Genomic DNA, 14,691 nt, shown 5'->3' with positions numbered 1-14,691 from the left:
TTAACAGATGAACGTTGTGAGGACACAGTTCAGCCCATAGCAGCAGATGTAATTGAATGAAGGATTTTGATATGAGGATTATCTGGGTGGGCCCTAAATTCAAGGAGAAGTGTCCTTCTAAGAAAAAGGTAGAGGGGGATTTGAGGCTGACACAAAAGAAGGGGGTAATATGACCAAAGAGGCAGAGTTTGGAGTAATATGCCCACAAATCAAGGACTGCAAGCATACACTAGAGGCTGGAAGAGGAGAGGAACTGATTATCCCCTAGAGCACAGAGGGAGTGTGGCCCCACCAAATTTCAGAATTCTAGCCTCTAGAACTGGGAGACAATACATTTCTGTTGTTTTAAGCCACCAAGTTTGTGGTAATTTATTATGAAAGCTTCAGAAAACTAACACAGATTTGTCAATGTGTCTAGTTCTTGGCACCTGTGCCTGAAGATTTAGAATGATTTTTCATAAACACCCTTAATCTAGTTAATTGTTTCTGTGGAATACAAGAAGGAAATTAATACACAAGATACACAGTAAAATATGTACATATACATATATAATTGCAATTGCCTATAGATGTCTTTATTTCATTTTCCATCTTTTATATTTGATGTGGGATAAATATACAAGAAATTTTTAAATTCTGATTTTTAAGATTTCGAGATGCTGGAGAAAAGTAAGGTTGTTTGAAAATATGTGTACAGAAAAGAAGTCTACAATATAAACTTAGAAGGATTTGCCAGTAACATATATATGCATATATCTATATACGAAAATATTTAAAATGCCAATGCATAATGAGTATTTTTTTTAACGTTTATTTATTTTTGAGACAGAGAGAGACAGAGCATGAACAGGGGAGGGTCAGAGAGAGAGGGAGACACAGAATCCGAAACAGGCTCCAGGCTCTGAGCTGTCAGCACAGAGCCTGACGCGGGGCTCGAACCCACGGACCGCGAGATCATGACCTGAGATGAAGTCGGACGCTTAACCGACTGAGCCACCCAGGCACCCCAATGAGTATTTAGTTCTATGTGTGAGAAAGACTACTATCCCTGTTTGTTAAACTCAATTTGCTAAGACTTAATTGTAAACTTTAGGTATCTAGTATAAATAAATCTAAAATTATTTGCAGTTTATTGTTATAAAGATCTGCTCTGTTGGAAATATACTGGTAACTTCTATTTGAAGAATGTATTCACCATGAGCAGTTCACTCACTGAAGAAGATGGTGTTTCGAAGAATTTAGGACATAGTAATGATGGATTTTGAGATTTATGCAGTTTCTTTTTAAAGAAAACTTCTCTGTGGCAAGAATAAGTTGTTATTTAGAAAGTAAGAAACATATTAAAATCCACTGCTAAATCAGTAGAATTGATATAATGTTGTTGCTTTGTATCGATGTCAGAAGTCAAAGAAAAATAAACATAAAGAAAAATAAGTCTTAAAAACAAATGGTACTGAAAATTTAAACACAGTTTTGTGAGATACAAGGATAAATTATATTGCAGTACCTGGATATCAAAGATAAAGTTTTCTATTTTAGTAATGTTTGCTAGAGCTCCTGGAAATTCTATATGGGGCCTTTGGGCACAGCAAATATGTTCAGGAAGCCAGACCTTCAGTAAATGATTCTTAGTGAAATAAAACTGTTAATAGAAACATGATAATTTGTATCCTACCATTAGTGCCATTTTCCTTTTGAGCTCCAATAAATGATTATCATGATGTTAACAAGCAAGATGTACGTTAATTTTGAAAATACAGAATAAAAACACATGAGATCAACAGATTTTTCTTCAGTACGAATCTCATCAACTGCCCTCTCTTAGTGGGATTACCAGGGTCCAGAATCTTGTACTCTTGATTACAGCTGTTACTTTACTCAGAGGTGCTCAGCAAGAGCTTACATTATTCTTTAGTGGTTTTTTTTTTTTTTCTTGCTTTTGTTCAAACTGCCTCCTAGAAAATCTTAAAAAATCACTTTACTTTTTTCAGTGTTTTAACAGGTTGCGATTTCTTAATCCACAGATTTTTTCAGGAATGCTCCCTAATTCAATTTAAGGACTCTAATTAAGTAGTTCATAAAAATCTCTGCATATTTCTGGTGGCCAGGGTGCAGAGGCTTCTCTGGGACAGTTAATAGCGAACAGCAAGATCGGAGAGAAACTGTTTTCTTAATTTAACCCTGACTTGAGACGCACCCTGCCCCGAAGGCCTTTTGTAACCATCAAAATGGACTGTTTCTCCACAGTCCTGGAGGCAGTAAATTCTCTCCATCGAGGGAGACATAGTGTCCTAAACAATGAACATCTTCCCATCTTTGCACATTTCTTGTAAATTTGACTTTTTGATCTTGATAAGATTGGAGAACACAGCATTTCATCGTTTCAAATTTTATACTTACATAAAATATTTTTCAGGTTTTGTTGCTAGAAATATTGTAGAGTGGCTGCAAGTGTGTGTACATGAATACGACATGATGTAGCTTGACACATTTTCTGTTTCCTGGAAATTGTTCTTCTATCAAGAGGCACAGCTTGTCTGGTGTCTCCTTTCATTGTGTTAACAGCTGCTGGTGATCTTTGCTTCCATCCGTTAATTCACCAGCAGTTAAAAATGATGCTCTTTTAATTCCATCATTCTTTCCTTGCTTATTAGCAGATATTTTTATAAAGAAAAACATCCCTTCAGGGATCCAGTGATTAACTGAACATCATAAAGGAGATAAGAACCACTTGTGCCCTGAGAGAACAAAAACGACCTCATCAGTTATACACACACATTTGTTTGCTGTGGACAGTTCCCTGCTCCAACACACCAACCGCCCGCTTTCTCTCCCCCACCCTGCTCCCAGTACACGTAGGATGTACTCATATCCCAAATTACAGTAAGCTTTGCTATGTTACAGTTCTGCTCTCATGACAAGGATAAACATCAGTGTTAAGTATTTACTGAATGCCTTCTAGAACTTTTGTGCAGTTAATGAGGGAAGATTTCAAAATTACGCACCATGAGACACCCATGATTATAATCCCACGATTATGTTTAAATCATTTGAATCTAAGAAGAGCATTGTAGTGTAGGTGAGACTGGTATCATCATCTGTTTTATAGATGAGGACACTGAGGCTTAGAGGTTGGCTTGCAAATGGACAAGAGAGCTGGAAAGCAATAGGGCTAGGATTGAAATCCATGTGTCCTCACTCCAATGCCAGTCTTCCACATGCTCTGCCAGCCCTTTCTTTCTCCTGATTATATTTTCCCCTTCACCCTGAAGATCATCTCTATTCATGTAAATAGGAAAAAAAACAATAACAAAAGGAAAACATCACTTCATCAACTACATGGTCACCAGTCACATCAGAAAGGTAGGATAAATGCTTCATTCTTTCCTATCAGTGACTAGCTTTCAAAATAAAGATTTCCTTATTTAGAACCTTCATTAATGAACAATTAGTAGTTTTTATAAACATCATTACAAACTCTTGGGTATAAATGAATTTGATGGATTCCAACCCACTGAGGTTATTCTCCTTACTGATACTCAAAATTTTGCAACTTTTACTGATAGGAGCCTCTTTAGTTTAACTAAGTTCTTCTGACACAGCCCTAGTAAGTCATTGGTAGCTTCTAAGCTATCCAGAATAACTGTATTCCAGGTTTAAGTTATACGTCTCCTTCCACAGACCAGGAATCAGACATATCTCCAAAATGAACTGGCTACTTTCATTGGGCAATTGTATCTGGACATTGTAATCTGGGTGCTAAGTAAGTATGCTTATTCCTACTGCATTATACCTGGTTTCTATACACGTTAGAGAACAGAGCTATGAAAACAGAAACATAGATGATAGATCTCTGATCTATGTGACATAGATACATAGATGAAATAAGTCAAGCATTCATAGCAGTTTTCCAACTCAAATTCGGCTGTTCGGCATTTTTGCATAATCAATACATTTTCCATCTTTACCTTTCTTCTGCTTTTCAGCAACATTAGAAATAAATGAGTTAGATTAACATTTGCTTTACTGCAGAAAGTACATAAAAGATTCTCAGCAATATAAAAGAACAACCAATAACGAATACTGTAAATAGTTTAAGATTATGTTTTGATAGTTCTTTCTGTCCTTAGGTTATATCTCGCTATAAACATATAGTCAAATTGCGATGGTTAAAGTCACTTGGCGTCATTCATCTGTGTGTGTGTTTGTGTGTGTGTGTTCAATAACTAGGCACGTATTTAAGTTCACTTTTTCATTTTTTTGTTTCGTTTTCATTGCATTTGTATAAAATATTTTGCATGGGTTTCCAGGCAAAAAGCAAAGTAGAGAAAAGTGTATATTATATGGATGCATTACTTTTCTCCATTTTTTTCACTTATGACACATGGGGATCAAATGATAGTTATATACGAGAGCATTCATTCCTTTGTAGAGGTGTGATTTCAGAGATACAGCACACTTTATTCACCTGAATCTCCTCTGGCAGAAATTTGGATTATTGCTAGTTTCGTTGCGTTTTACTCCCTCGCATCAAGTGCTGCAATTATTTGCTTTGTTTTCAAAAGATACTCTTTTCAAAAATATTTTTATTAGTGTGTATTTTAGATATATTCCTAGAAGTTGTATTCTTGGGTCAAAGGGTAAATAATTTAAAAATTTGTCACATTGTTGGTTTGCAAGCTCCTGGGGTGCTTCCCCGGTCTACTCTGAAACTGGTCCCTGTACTCAGAGGGCACAGAGAGAAACTGAAGAAAGACACAGGCCACTCCAGATTGGTAGGTGCCAGGTGTAATAAGCAGGAGAAGGCACATGCGAGACTTGTCTTAGGTGGCTGCAAGGTGAGTAGATGTCCACACCTGCTGCCAGATCTTAAAACTTTACATAGACGCCTTACCTGGGTCCAGTCAAGTATACCTTCCAGATGGTCTTAACGCCACATCACTATCTCAAGGCCGTGTCCTTGAAGCGACTTCTGGGAGCAGGGAAGGCAAACAGAACTCACATTACAGACAGAAGACGGGATGGATGTGAAGCCTCTGATCACCCCGTTGAGTTCATGAGTCAACTGGTGGTCACAACTTGATGACCTCCTTCAGCACACACACATGCCAAATTACTCTTCACAGTGATTTTATCATTTTGTCATGTCACCAGCAATGCATGAAGGTTAATATTTAGCTGCCCCCTATTAGCTGAATATGTTGTTACATTTTTGACTTTTTGCCAATGGAAGAGGTAGGTATGAAAACAGCATTTCAGTTTCTGGATTATTTCCATTTCTTTATCTATGAAGTGTGTGTTCCTTTCTCTAGTTTTTAATGTTGTTGAAGATTTTCTCTAACTTTAGAGCTCTTTATTAAGCATATTAGCCCTTTGATATTGTAAGTTGCAAATGTTTTTCACAGTTTGACATCAGTCTGTTTACTTATGGTGTCTTTTGCTATGCAAATTTTTAAATGTAATCAAGTGTCTCTCATTTTTCCTTGTTGCTTCTGGAGTTTGAATTATAGCTTAAAATATTTTTTCCTCCCCCATTTATAGAAAAGGCAAACAAGTTTTCTTCTGTTATGTGCATAGTTTTATCCTTTTATATTTAAATCTGTAGCCCTTTTGGAATTTATCCTCATGTATATGATGCATAGATACCATTTTATCTCTTTTCCTTAAAGTCTCCAGTTATCCAAGCAGCACTTATTCTTATTAAGAATACATTTTTTTGGTCTTTTTTCTAATATGCCATTTTCTCTTTTGATCCCCTTTTTGTGTTTTGTTTTTGTTTTTGTTTTTATCTATTCTTGCACCCAAACACAGTTTAGAATGTTTAACATGTTTGGTATCTTGTAGGCCTTTTCCCCTTTTTGCTTATTTTGTTTTTCCTCCGGATGTTTTGGCTAATAATTAATTCTACTTGTTTGTTTTTTCAGATAAACTTTTAAATCATATTCTTATGCATCCAACAATTAAATGCTTGAGTTAGCTTATAGATAAGTCACATCTTTATGATGTGGGGGTCTTCCCACCCCAGGATAGGGTATTTGTTTTTCAGTTCTGTGAGTCTGCTTTTATGCCTGTCTATGATTGTATTTTTTTCAATATTTCAAAGTATAGTTGTTTTATTATTATATGCCAGCATTATACAATTGAAAGGCAAGTAAAAAATCAAAATTAAAAGGGCATTTAAAATGATCTTAAACAATGACGCATTAAAAAATGAGTTCAAGATCTGTACATTGCCAACCGAAGAACATTTCTGAGAGAAATTAAGACCCAAACACATGCAGACATGCACCATGACCATTTTTTGGAAGACTCAACAGTATCAAGGTGGTGCTTCTTCCCAAACTGATCCGTGCATTACACTTAATTCCAATCTTTTTATTTATACTATACATAATTTTATATTATACATTTTAAATACATACATATTTTTTAACTTTAGGATTTCAATTCATGACACATCTTTGAATTTCTTTTGTCCTATCGCCATACAACACAGGAGAAGTCCTCCCCAGCTTAGATCCAACATACCTGCTCCCAAATGCCCAACACAATGCCTCCATCATTCCTTTTTCCATTCATAGATTTACTGATAGGAAAAAGAAGCCAGAATAGGAAATCTAAGACCTCTTGATTAATGATATGCTTAATCAGTAAATGGAATATAGGGAAATACAGAGAAACAGGCAGAAAGCATGCCAACATTAGTGGAACTTTTCTTTGAAAAGTCAGTGATTGGCATGCATAGGAAAAGCATACCAATGTATGGTAAGTTGAAAGACAGAATGATCACTAAGGATTGAAAACGTTATTGCCACTGATATGAATATTAAGCAATCTTACTCTGCAAGAATGAATTCCTAGTAGAAAATTCCAAAGTATTTTGATACATCAAAGTTATTTTATTTTATGATTACTCAACTAAACTTTTTCAAAGATTCTTATCATTGAAAAACAAGAAAACCTTTGATAATGATGAAGCAAAAGCCAAATGGAAGGTTTTGAATGCTAATGTGAATTGCAAATCATTTTTTACAATAGCTTCACTCAATATGACAAGAAAAACAACAAAAATTTTAAACTGTGTTGTTTTTATTGGCAATATTTTTCACCATCTTGATTATTACTTAGATGTTTTTAAGTTGAATAGTTATGAAATGGAGTATAAATTATTAACAACTTACTGAAATTTATATGGGTAATCACAATGAGGAAAACAATCTTTACGAGTTTTTTTTCCCCCATGTAACCATGCACTGTCTTCTACAGAATTAAATATTGATGGAAACTATTTTGATTTTGGTTTTGTTATGTAATATAATTTTAGTCTTTTGTATTCTCCAGTGGTTTAGGGTAGTTTATAAATCCATATGCTACAAACAACAAGATGAAGCCTAAAGAGAAGAGGGTAAGAGGATTATTGCAAAAGGAAACTATGAATAGTAAACTATGATCAACACAAGAGAATTTATAAATTAAAGCTTTATCTGTAAGAGGTTTATGATCTCCAGTATGCAGGGAACCAGGGAACAATTCAACACACTAAGGATAAAAGAGATGAATAAATAAGATTTTTTTAACCTAAGGATTTAACAGTCTAGTAGGAAAGATAGGCAATGACTTAGGTGGAGATAGCAGTGTACTTAAAGGAGCTTGGTAAAGTAGTGAAGGCTCTGATTACATTTGCCTGAGGGAAGCAAGAGAAGTAAGGTTTCAGAGGAGCAGGCTTACAGACAGTAAAGATGGCAATATCTTTAAATAGCAGCTGTGCCTGGAAACTTTTGCAGTGGAGAGGCACATTTTTCTACAGTCTTCAAAAATAAAAATAATAATGGATAAAGTGGGAATAATGAGTAAATTCTATCACTGTGTGCTGTTATAAAAGTATTTAAAATGTAAGAATAAGAATTTGTAATTATCTAAAATATTCGTCATATTTTTACTGAACAAAGTGTTCCTAAATATTATACTTCACATAACTTTAAGAAGAGAAGCTATTTCTGTAGGTAAAATCACAGCCTTACTTTTCCTTTAGCTTATATTCAGTTATTTTTTTTTGCATTGACTATTACTTATTATTTTTATTACTCTATTTTTTAAGTTTACTTAATTATTTTGAGAAAGAGAGAGCGCACAAGTGGGGAAGGGGCAGAGAAAGGAGAGAGAGAATCCCAAGAGAGAGAATCTTACTTTCATTTTACTGCACTGGTGGTGCTGAGCCCGATGCGGGGCTCGAACTCACAAACTGCGAGATCATGACTTGAGCAGAAACCGAGAATGGGACGCTTAACTGACTGAGCCACCCAGGTGCCCCCCACCTCCCCACCCCCGATTACACATTATGAAAAGCCAACTGTCTTTCTGACATGAATGTGATCATAAATGTGATCTGATTCTTTTGAGCAGATGTTTAAGCCTTCTGTGGTGATCTTAAATACCTAATATGGACTGAAATTACCTGAAGGGTTTGTGCTTAAATATTAGGATCACAAGAAAGGAAGGCTTTCTCTCTTTTAAATTTTGTTGAACAGGAAGGAGGATGCACAGCACGGTTTGGCAAGAGAGCCGATTACTGTTGCTTCATAGTGAGTGTCACCTTTCCTTCATTGCTTTCTATTCAGGTATACTCTCAGGGAAAATCCATTTCTCCTGTAAAGAGAAGATACTGTTAAAATGGAGATTTTTAAAACAAACCTAAAAGAAGGCAAATATATAACATTTCATTCCAGAAACCTTTATTTATTTATTGGAAACTTTAAAAGTAGAGAATAATGCTGGGCTGCAGTTTTCTTTGTGGAAAGCTTTTTTAGCAAGTGCAGTGAGAAGTATTCATATGTGCTTAAGTTGTCATAGTTATTAATAGTTCTGAGAATTTCCCCGAGACTTCCCAGTATATTCAGTTAAGGCTCACATTTCTGCGTACACACTGAATTGAATTTATTTACTAATCTGCAAATAATTATTAGAGCAGAAATAAAAAAAATGTGATCCGAAAGTTATAAATATCATATAATGTTTACCGTATTTATTGATTGTGCTAGTAATGCACGCATAGCTACCTTTGTTTTTTGTTTTATTTTGTTTTGTTTTCAAATGGGAATCCGCTTCATTTAGCAAAACTTCTTGAAGGTCTATTTTTCCAGTTTTAATATCATAGGGCCTTTGCAAAACCAACCGACCACATATATATGGATCTATTTCTGGACTGTATTATGTCCCATTAATCTATATTTCTATTATTATTCCAACACCAAACTATCTTGATTTCTATAGGTTTATGTAAATTATTGAAATTAGGTAGTAGGCATTGTCTTACTTTCATTTTTCAAAATCATTTTAGGTATTTTCTTTCTTTTTCTTATGAATTTAGAAACTTCTTGAAAATGTCCTTAAAAAGTTGTCTACAGAGAATTTGCGGGAGATCGAATTGAATGTATAGATCAATTTTCTCAATTTATTCAGATCTTTAATTTCTTTCAGGATGTTTTGCTACTTCTAAGTGTTCAAGTGTCACATATATTTTGTTAATCTTCTAATTATCTTATGTTTTCATGTTACTTTAAAAGGTATTGTTTTTACAGCAGAGATATATTTATTTGCCGATATAGAGAAATACAATTAATTTTTGTATATTGCCTTGTGCTCCGCAAATATATTTACTTATTGATTCTTACAGTTTTTTATGTAGTTTCTAGAAGTTTGTTACAAATCACTTGTGAATTAGGTAGTTTTACTTCTTTCAATATTTATAGTTTCTTTTTGTATATTTGTCTACTTGCCCACTTTACTGCTTGGGAACTCCAGCACAATGTTCAATAGAAGTGGTGAGAACAGACATCCTTGTCTTATTCCTAATTTTATGGAGAACAGATTCAGGTTTTCACCATTAAGGATAATTTTAAATGTAGGTATTTTACAGGTATTCTTTATTAGACTGGGAAAATGTTCTGTTTCTGGTTTGGTGAGATGTTTTATTATTAATGAATGTTGAATTTGGTGAGATATATTTATGACATCTATACAGATGATCATACGATTTTTCTCATTTATTTTATAAATGTGGCAATTTATATTGTTTGATTTCCATTCTTTGGATAAATATAACTTGGTCTGTTTCATATATTGTTGGTTTTGACTTGCTAATGTTTCCTTTTGATTGTCAAGTCTGTGTTTGTGACTACTATTATTTTTTAGTGATATCTTTCTGCATTTGGTATAAATTAGTTGAGAAATGTTCTGTTTTCTGAAAGAGTTTATATAAATTTGATGTTCTTTCTTTCTTAAATTAGTTGATAAATTTCACCAGCAAAGTCATCTTGATCTAGACTGTTCTTTGTGGAAATATTTTTAAAATGTCATTTCTATTTCTTTAATATTTACATGTTTATTTAACTGATATTCTTATGCCAGTTTCGGTAGGTTTTATCTTTTGTCTTTTAAGGATAATTAAATTTGCATCTTCATTTTCTAATATTATCATTTAAACCAAAACATTAAAAAAATACTTCTGCATCTGATAAATTTTGATGTATTTCATTAACACACAATATTTTCTTTTTTAATTAATTGTCTGTGTTTATTTATTTTTGAGAGAGAGAGAGAGGGAGAGAGAGAGAGAGAGAGAAAGAGAGAGAGAGAGAGCCAGCAGGGGAGAGGCGGAGAGAGAGGGAGACACAGAATCCAAAGTAGGCTCCAGTCTCTGAGCTGTCAGCCCAGAGCCTGTTGTGGGACTCAAACTCACAAACCATGAGAACATGACCTGAGCTAAAGTCAAATGCTTAACCAACTGAGCTTCCGAGGTGCCCCAACATGCAATATTTTCTTATTCCCTTTTTTGATCTGTGGGTTATTTAGAAGTGTGTATTAAATTTAAATATGTGTAATATGCCTAATGTCTTCCTATTTATTTTGAATTTACTTATCTTTTGCTCAGAGAATATACTTTGGATGATTTAGTTATATCAAACTTGCAAGATTTATTTTATGGCACAGAATATCATCTATCGTGGAGAATATTCAATGCATACTAGAAAAGAGGTTTATTCAACAATGATTAGTTATAGAGTACTATTAATGTTTATTATGTGAAGTTGTTAATAGGATCATTCACATCTTCCAATTTTTTTCCTATTTTGGTCTACTTGTTTAAATTACTCAAAGAATAGTATTAAAATCTCTAACAAAATTGTTCATTTGTTTCTTTCAGAAAGTTCTGTCAGGTAATTCCTTTCAGTTCTTCATTTATGTTGAAGCTCTGTTATTGGTGACATACACATAAAAGATTTTTATGTCTTATGAAATTACTCTTTTATTAGATGAAACACCTCTCTTTGTATCTGGTAATATTATAATGAACTTGGTTTTGCCCAACAGTTATATAGCCTTCCCTGCTGTCTTATTATTAATATTTGCATAGCGTGTTTTTCCCATGCTTACATTTTTAAATGTGTTTTCATGTTTTATGATTTGCATTTTTTTCTGATGCAATATTTGTTCCTGTATGAATAAAGGACTTTTTTTTTCTCTAGTTGTTTGTAAGGTCTTATATTTATCAGTGATTTTTAGCAATATTGTTATGATGTACCTCAGTGTGATTTTTAAATTTTTAAATAAATCTAATTAGCACCTTACCATTTTATGTGGGTTTTTAAAAATGCCACTGATTTTTTTTTTTTCTGAGAGAGAGTACATGCATGTGTGAACAGAGGAAGGGCAGAGGGAGAGAGAGAGAGAGAGAGAAAGAGAGAGAGAGAGAGAGAGAGAGAGAGAGAGAGAGAGAGAATCTTAAGCAAGCTCCACATCCAGCATGGAGCCCAATGTGGGCTTGATCTCAGGACTGTGAGATCATGACCTGAACTGAAATCAGCAGGTGGATGCTTAACCTACTGAGCCACTGAGGCACCCCCCCCCAAAATATCACTGGTTGGTATATTCATTGTAATTAGAATTGATTGAACTTTTTGAATTCATAGGTTTGTATTTTTTCCTAAAATTTGGAAATTTTATGTTATTTTTTCAAACATGCTTTACCCCACTTTTCTGGGACTTGTAATTCATGTATATTTGATTTCTTGATGTTAATTCAGACCGCGGATACTTTACTCATTTATTTAATATTTATTTATTTATTTATTTATTTAATTTTTATTAGATAATATTTCTGATATGTCTTCAAGTTCATTAATACTTTTTCCCGCAGTTTCTAATCTGGTATTAAACTCACATAGTGAATATTTAATTTTAGATATTGTACTGAGATCTCTAAGGTTTCATTTGATTTCTTGATTTCTTTTTTTCTATAATTCCATTTCTGTATTATAACTCATATTTCCCTTTAAATCCTTGAACATGTCACCTAATTCCATTGTTTTTGTCAATTCAATTTCTTTTCATATATTTTTCTCTTGGTCTGTGATTCTTCATTAGTCTACTATTTTTTGTTGTATATTGGTCATTGTGAATATCACATTGTTGTGGTTCTGGATCTTGATGTTTTCTTCTAAAGAGCATTGGGTTTTGCTGGGATAACAATTTTTTTAGTTGAGGATTAAGTTGATCCACTTAAGCACCTCTTTAAAGAATTTTATGGGAGACTTTGAAGTGGCAGTACTTTAAAACTAGCATAGCTCAGCTTCAAAGTCTTGGCCTTTTTGAAGTCCATACTGAATGTTCAATTTACTCAACAAATTACTCTGCCTTATTCAAGCTTGTAAATCCTCAGCCTTCTAAGTTGTAGTGGTTTTAAGCTAATCATTCCTCAGTGGTTGTTCTTTTTCTCTGAAAGTTTAGTTAGTATTCAGCAAAAGACTCAAAGAGACATATGTAGATACTGGAGCTCCTTATCTGTGTAGACTTCTCTTTCTAATACCCTGACACAAATTTTATCCACCTTAACTCCTCTGAGCTTAACTTTCTGTCTTCATAAATTAATAGAAATTATTGTTCTCTGTCCCCACCCTGTACTGGTGTGTAGTATATGCCTCCAGGCAGAAAGTTAGGGTGGTTTTAAATCTCATCTAGTTATTTTTCATTTCTCATGGATGAGTGTGCTATAGAGCCTGTTGTCCAATTATGGAAATATGTTTTAAATGTTTTGTTTTTAAGTTGTTTAGAAGAGAGGGCTTGTCTGGAACCAATTCTACCATTATGGCCAGCAATGGGAGGACTACTATCTTCTTTTTAATAATATATTCTTTATTTGAAGCCTTTCTAAAACTTCATTCTTTTTTTTTTTATTTAATTTTTTAAAAATGTTTATTTTTATTTTTTTAGAGGGAGCATGAGCAGGGGAGGGGCAGAGAGAGAGGGAGACACAGAATCCGAAGCAGGCTCCAGGCTCTGAGCTCTTAGCACAGAGCCCGACGTGGGACTTGAACTCATGAATTGCCAGTTCATGACCTGAACCAAAGTCATTTGCTTAACTGACTGAGCCACCCAGGTGTCCATAAAACCTCATTCTTTTATCCAGAACATAATTTCCTTATCCTTTTTTTATTTTTTTATTTATTTTTTATTTATTTATTTTTGGGACAGAGAGAGACAGAGCATGAACGGGGGAGGGGCAGAGAGAGAGGGAGACACAGAATCGGAAACAGGCTCCAGGCTCCGAGCCATCAGCCCAGAGCCTGACGCGGGGCTCGAACTCACGGACCGCGAGATCGTGACCTGGCTGAAGTCGGACGCTTAACCGACTGCGCCATCCAGGCGCCCCTTCCTTATCCTTTTTTACGCATCCTTCTGATCTCAGTTAAATGTCATCTATCCCAACTCCCACCATCTCCCCCCTACCCCCCACACCACCACTGGAAGCTCTTTGGGATCTGTGAATCCTTATATCCTCTTTATTTGCTGCCATGGTATTCTGTGCTTTCTCTATCAGTCCATTTACTATACTACACCATATTTATTTGACATTGACTTGTTTATGTGCATAACTATGCTCAAAATATTGTAATAGAAAATAATGAAATATTTAGTCCCATAAATGTGAATAATTAAATTCAAATTTAGGGGAGAAAGAAATTAATTTTAAGTTGGGAAAGAAAATTTTATGACCTTTATAGGGCATGACTGAATGTGAGCAATATGAAATAGGAGGTAGCCACATATAGGGGACCATGTGAACAAAGGCACAGAAATTTGAAAAACTGAAAACATAAAAGTGAAGATAAATATAACTTGGAGGAAATCTGAAGGATGTTGAATAATACACTGATGATTGAAAAATTACATTCAACTCATCAAAGTTTTTCACCAAGAGAAGCTGTTAGAGTAGCAAAGTCAAGATACAAAGCTCAAATAGGTGTATGGGAATGAGGGACGTGGAATGTTCAAAGTGTATGCCTGGTTTTTATTTTTTCTGCCTGATATCTGCTTATGTTTCTATAACTGAGCTGGAGAATATATGATACATAAAAAGTTGAGGGGATGAGATCACATAACTTTCAGCATGTAAGGTTGAAGAGGCCTGCTTCAACTTTGGGTGATATATTTATCTGGAAATTGGATTTGGATTTTCCAGATAACAAAAAAGTATAGGGCATAGAATAAGAAGGTAGATAACATAAAAGAGGCAAGTAATCAATTTCATGTGGGAAATTATATAGATAAAACAACCCATTTTACCTAGCATACCAATTGTATGTAAAAAAAGGAGAATTGTTATTGAATAAAAATTTTATGCACTTTGACAAC

This window comes from Panthera uncia, chromosome C2 (assembly GCF_023721935.1).
Source record: "Panthera uncia isolate 11264 chromosome C2, Puncia_PCG_1.0, whole genome shotgun sequence".
Taxonomy (NCBI): domain Eukaryota; kingdom Metazoa; phylum Chordata; class Mammalia; order Carnivora; family Felidae; genus Panthera; species Panthera uncia.
Note: the sequence above shows the minus strand (reverse complement) of the source record.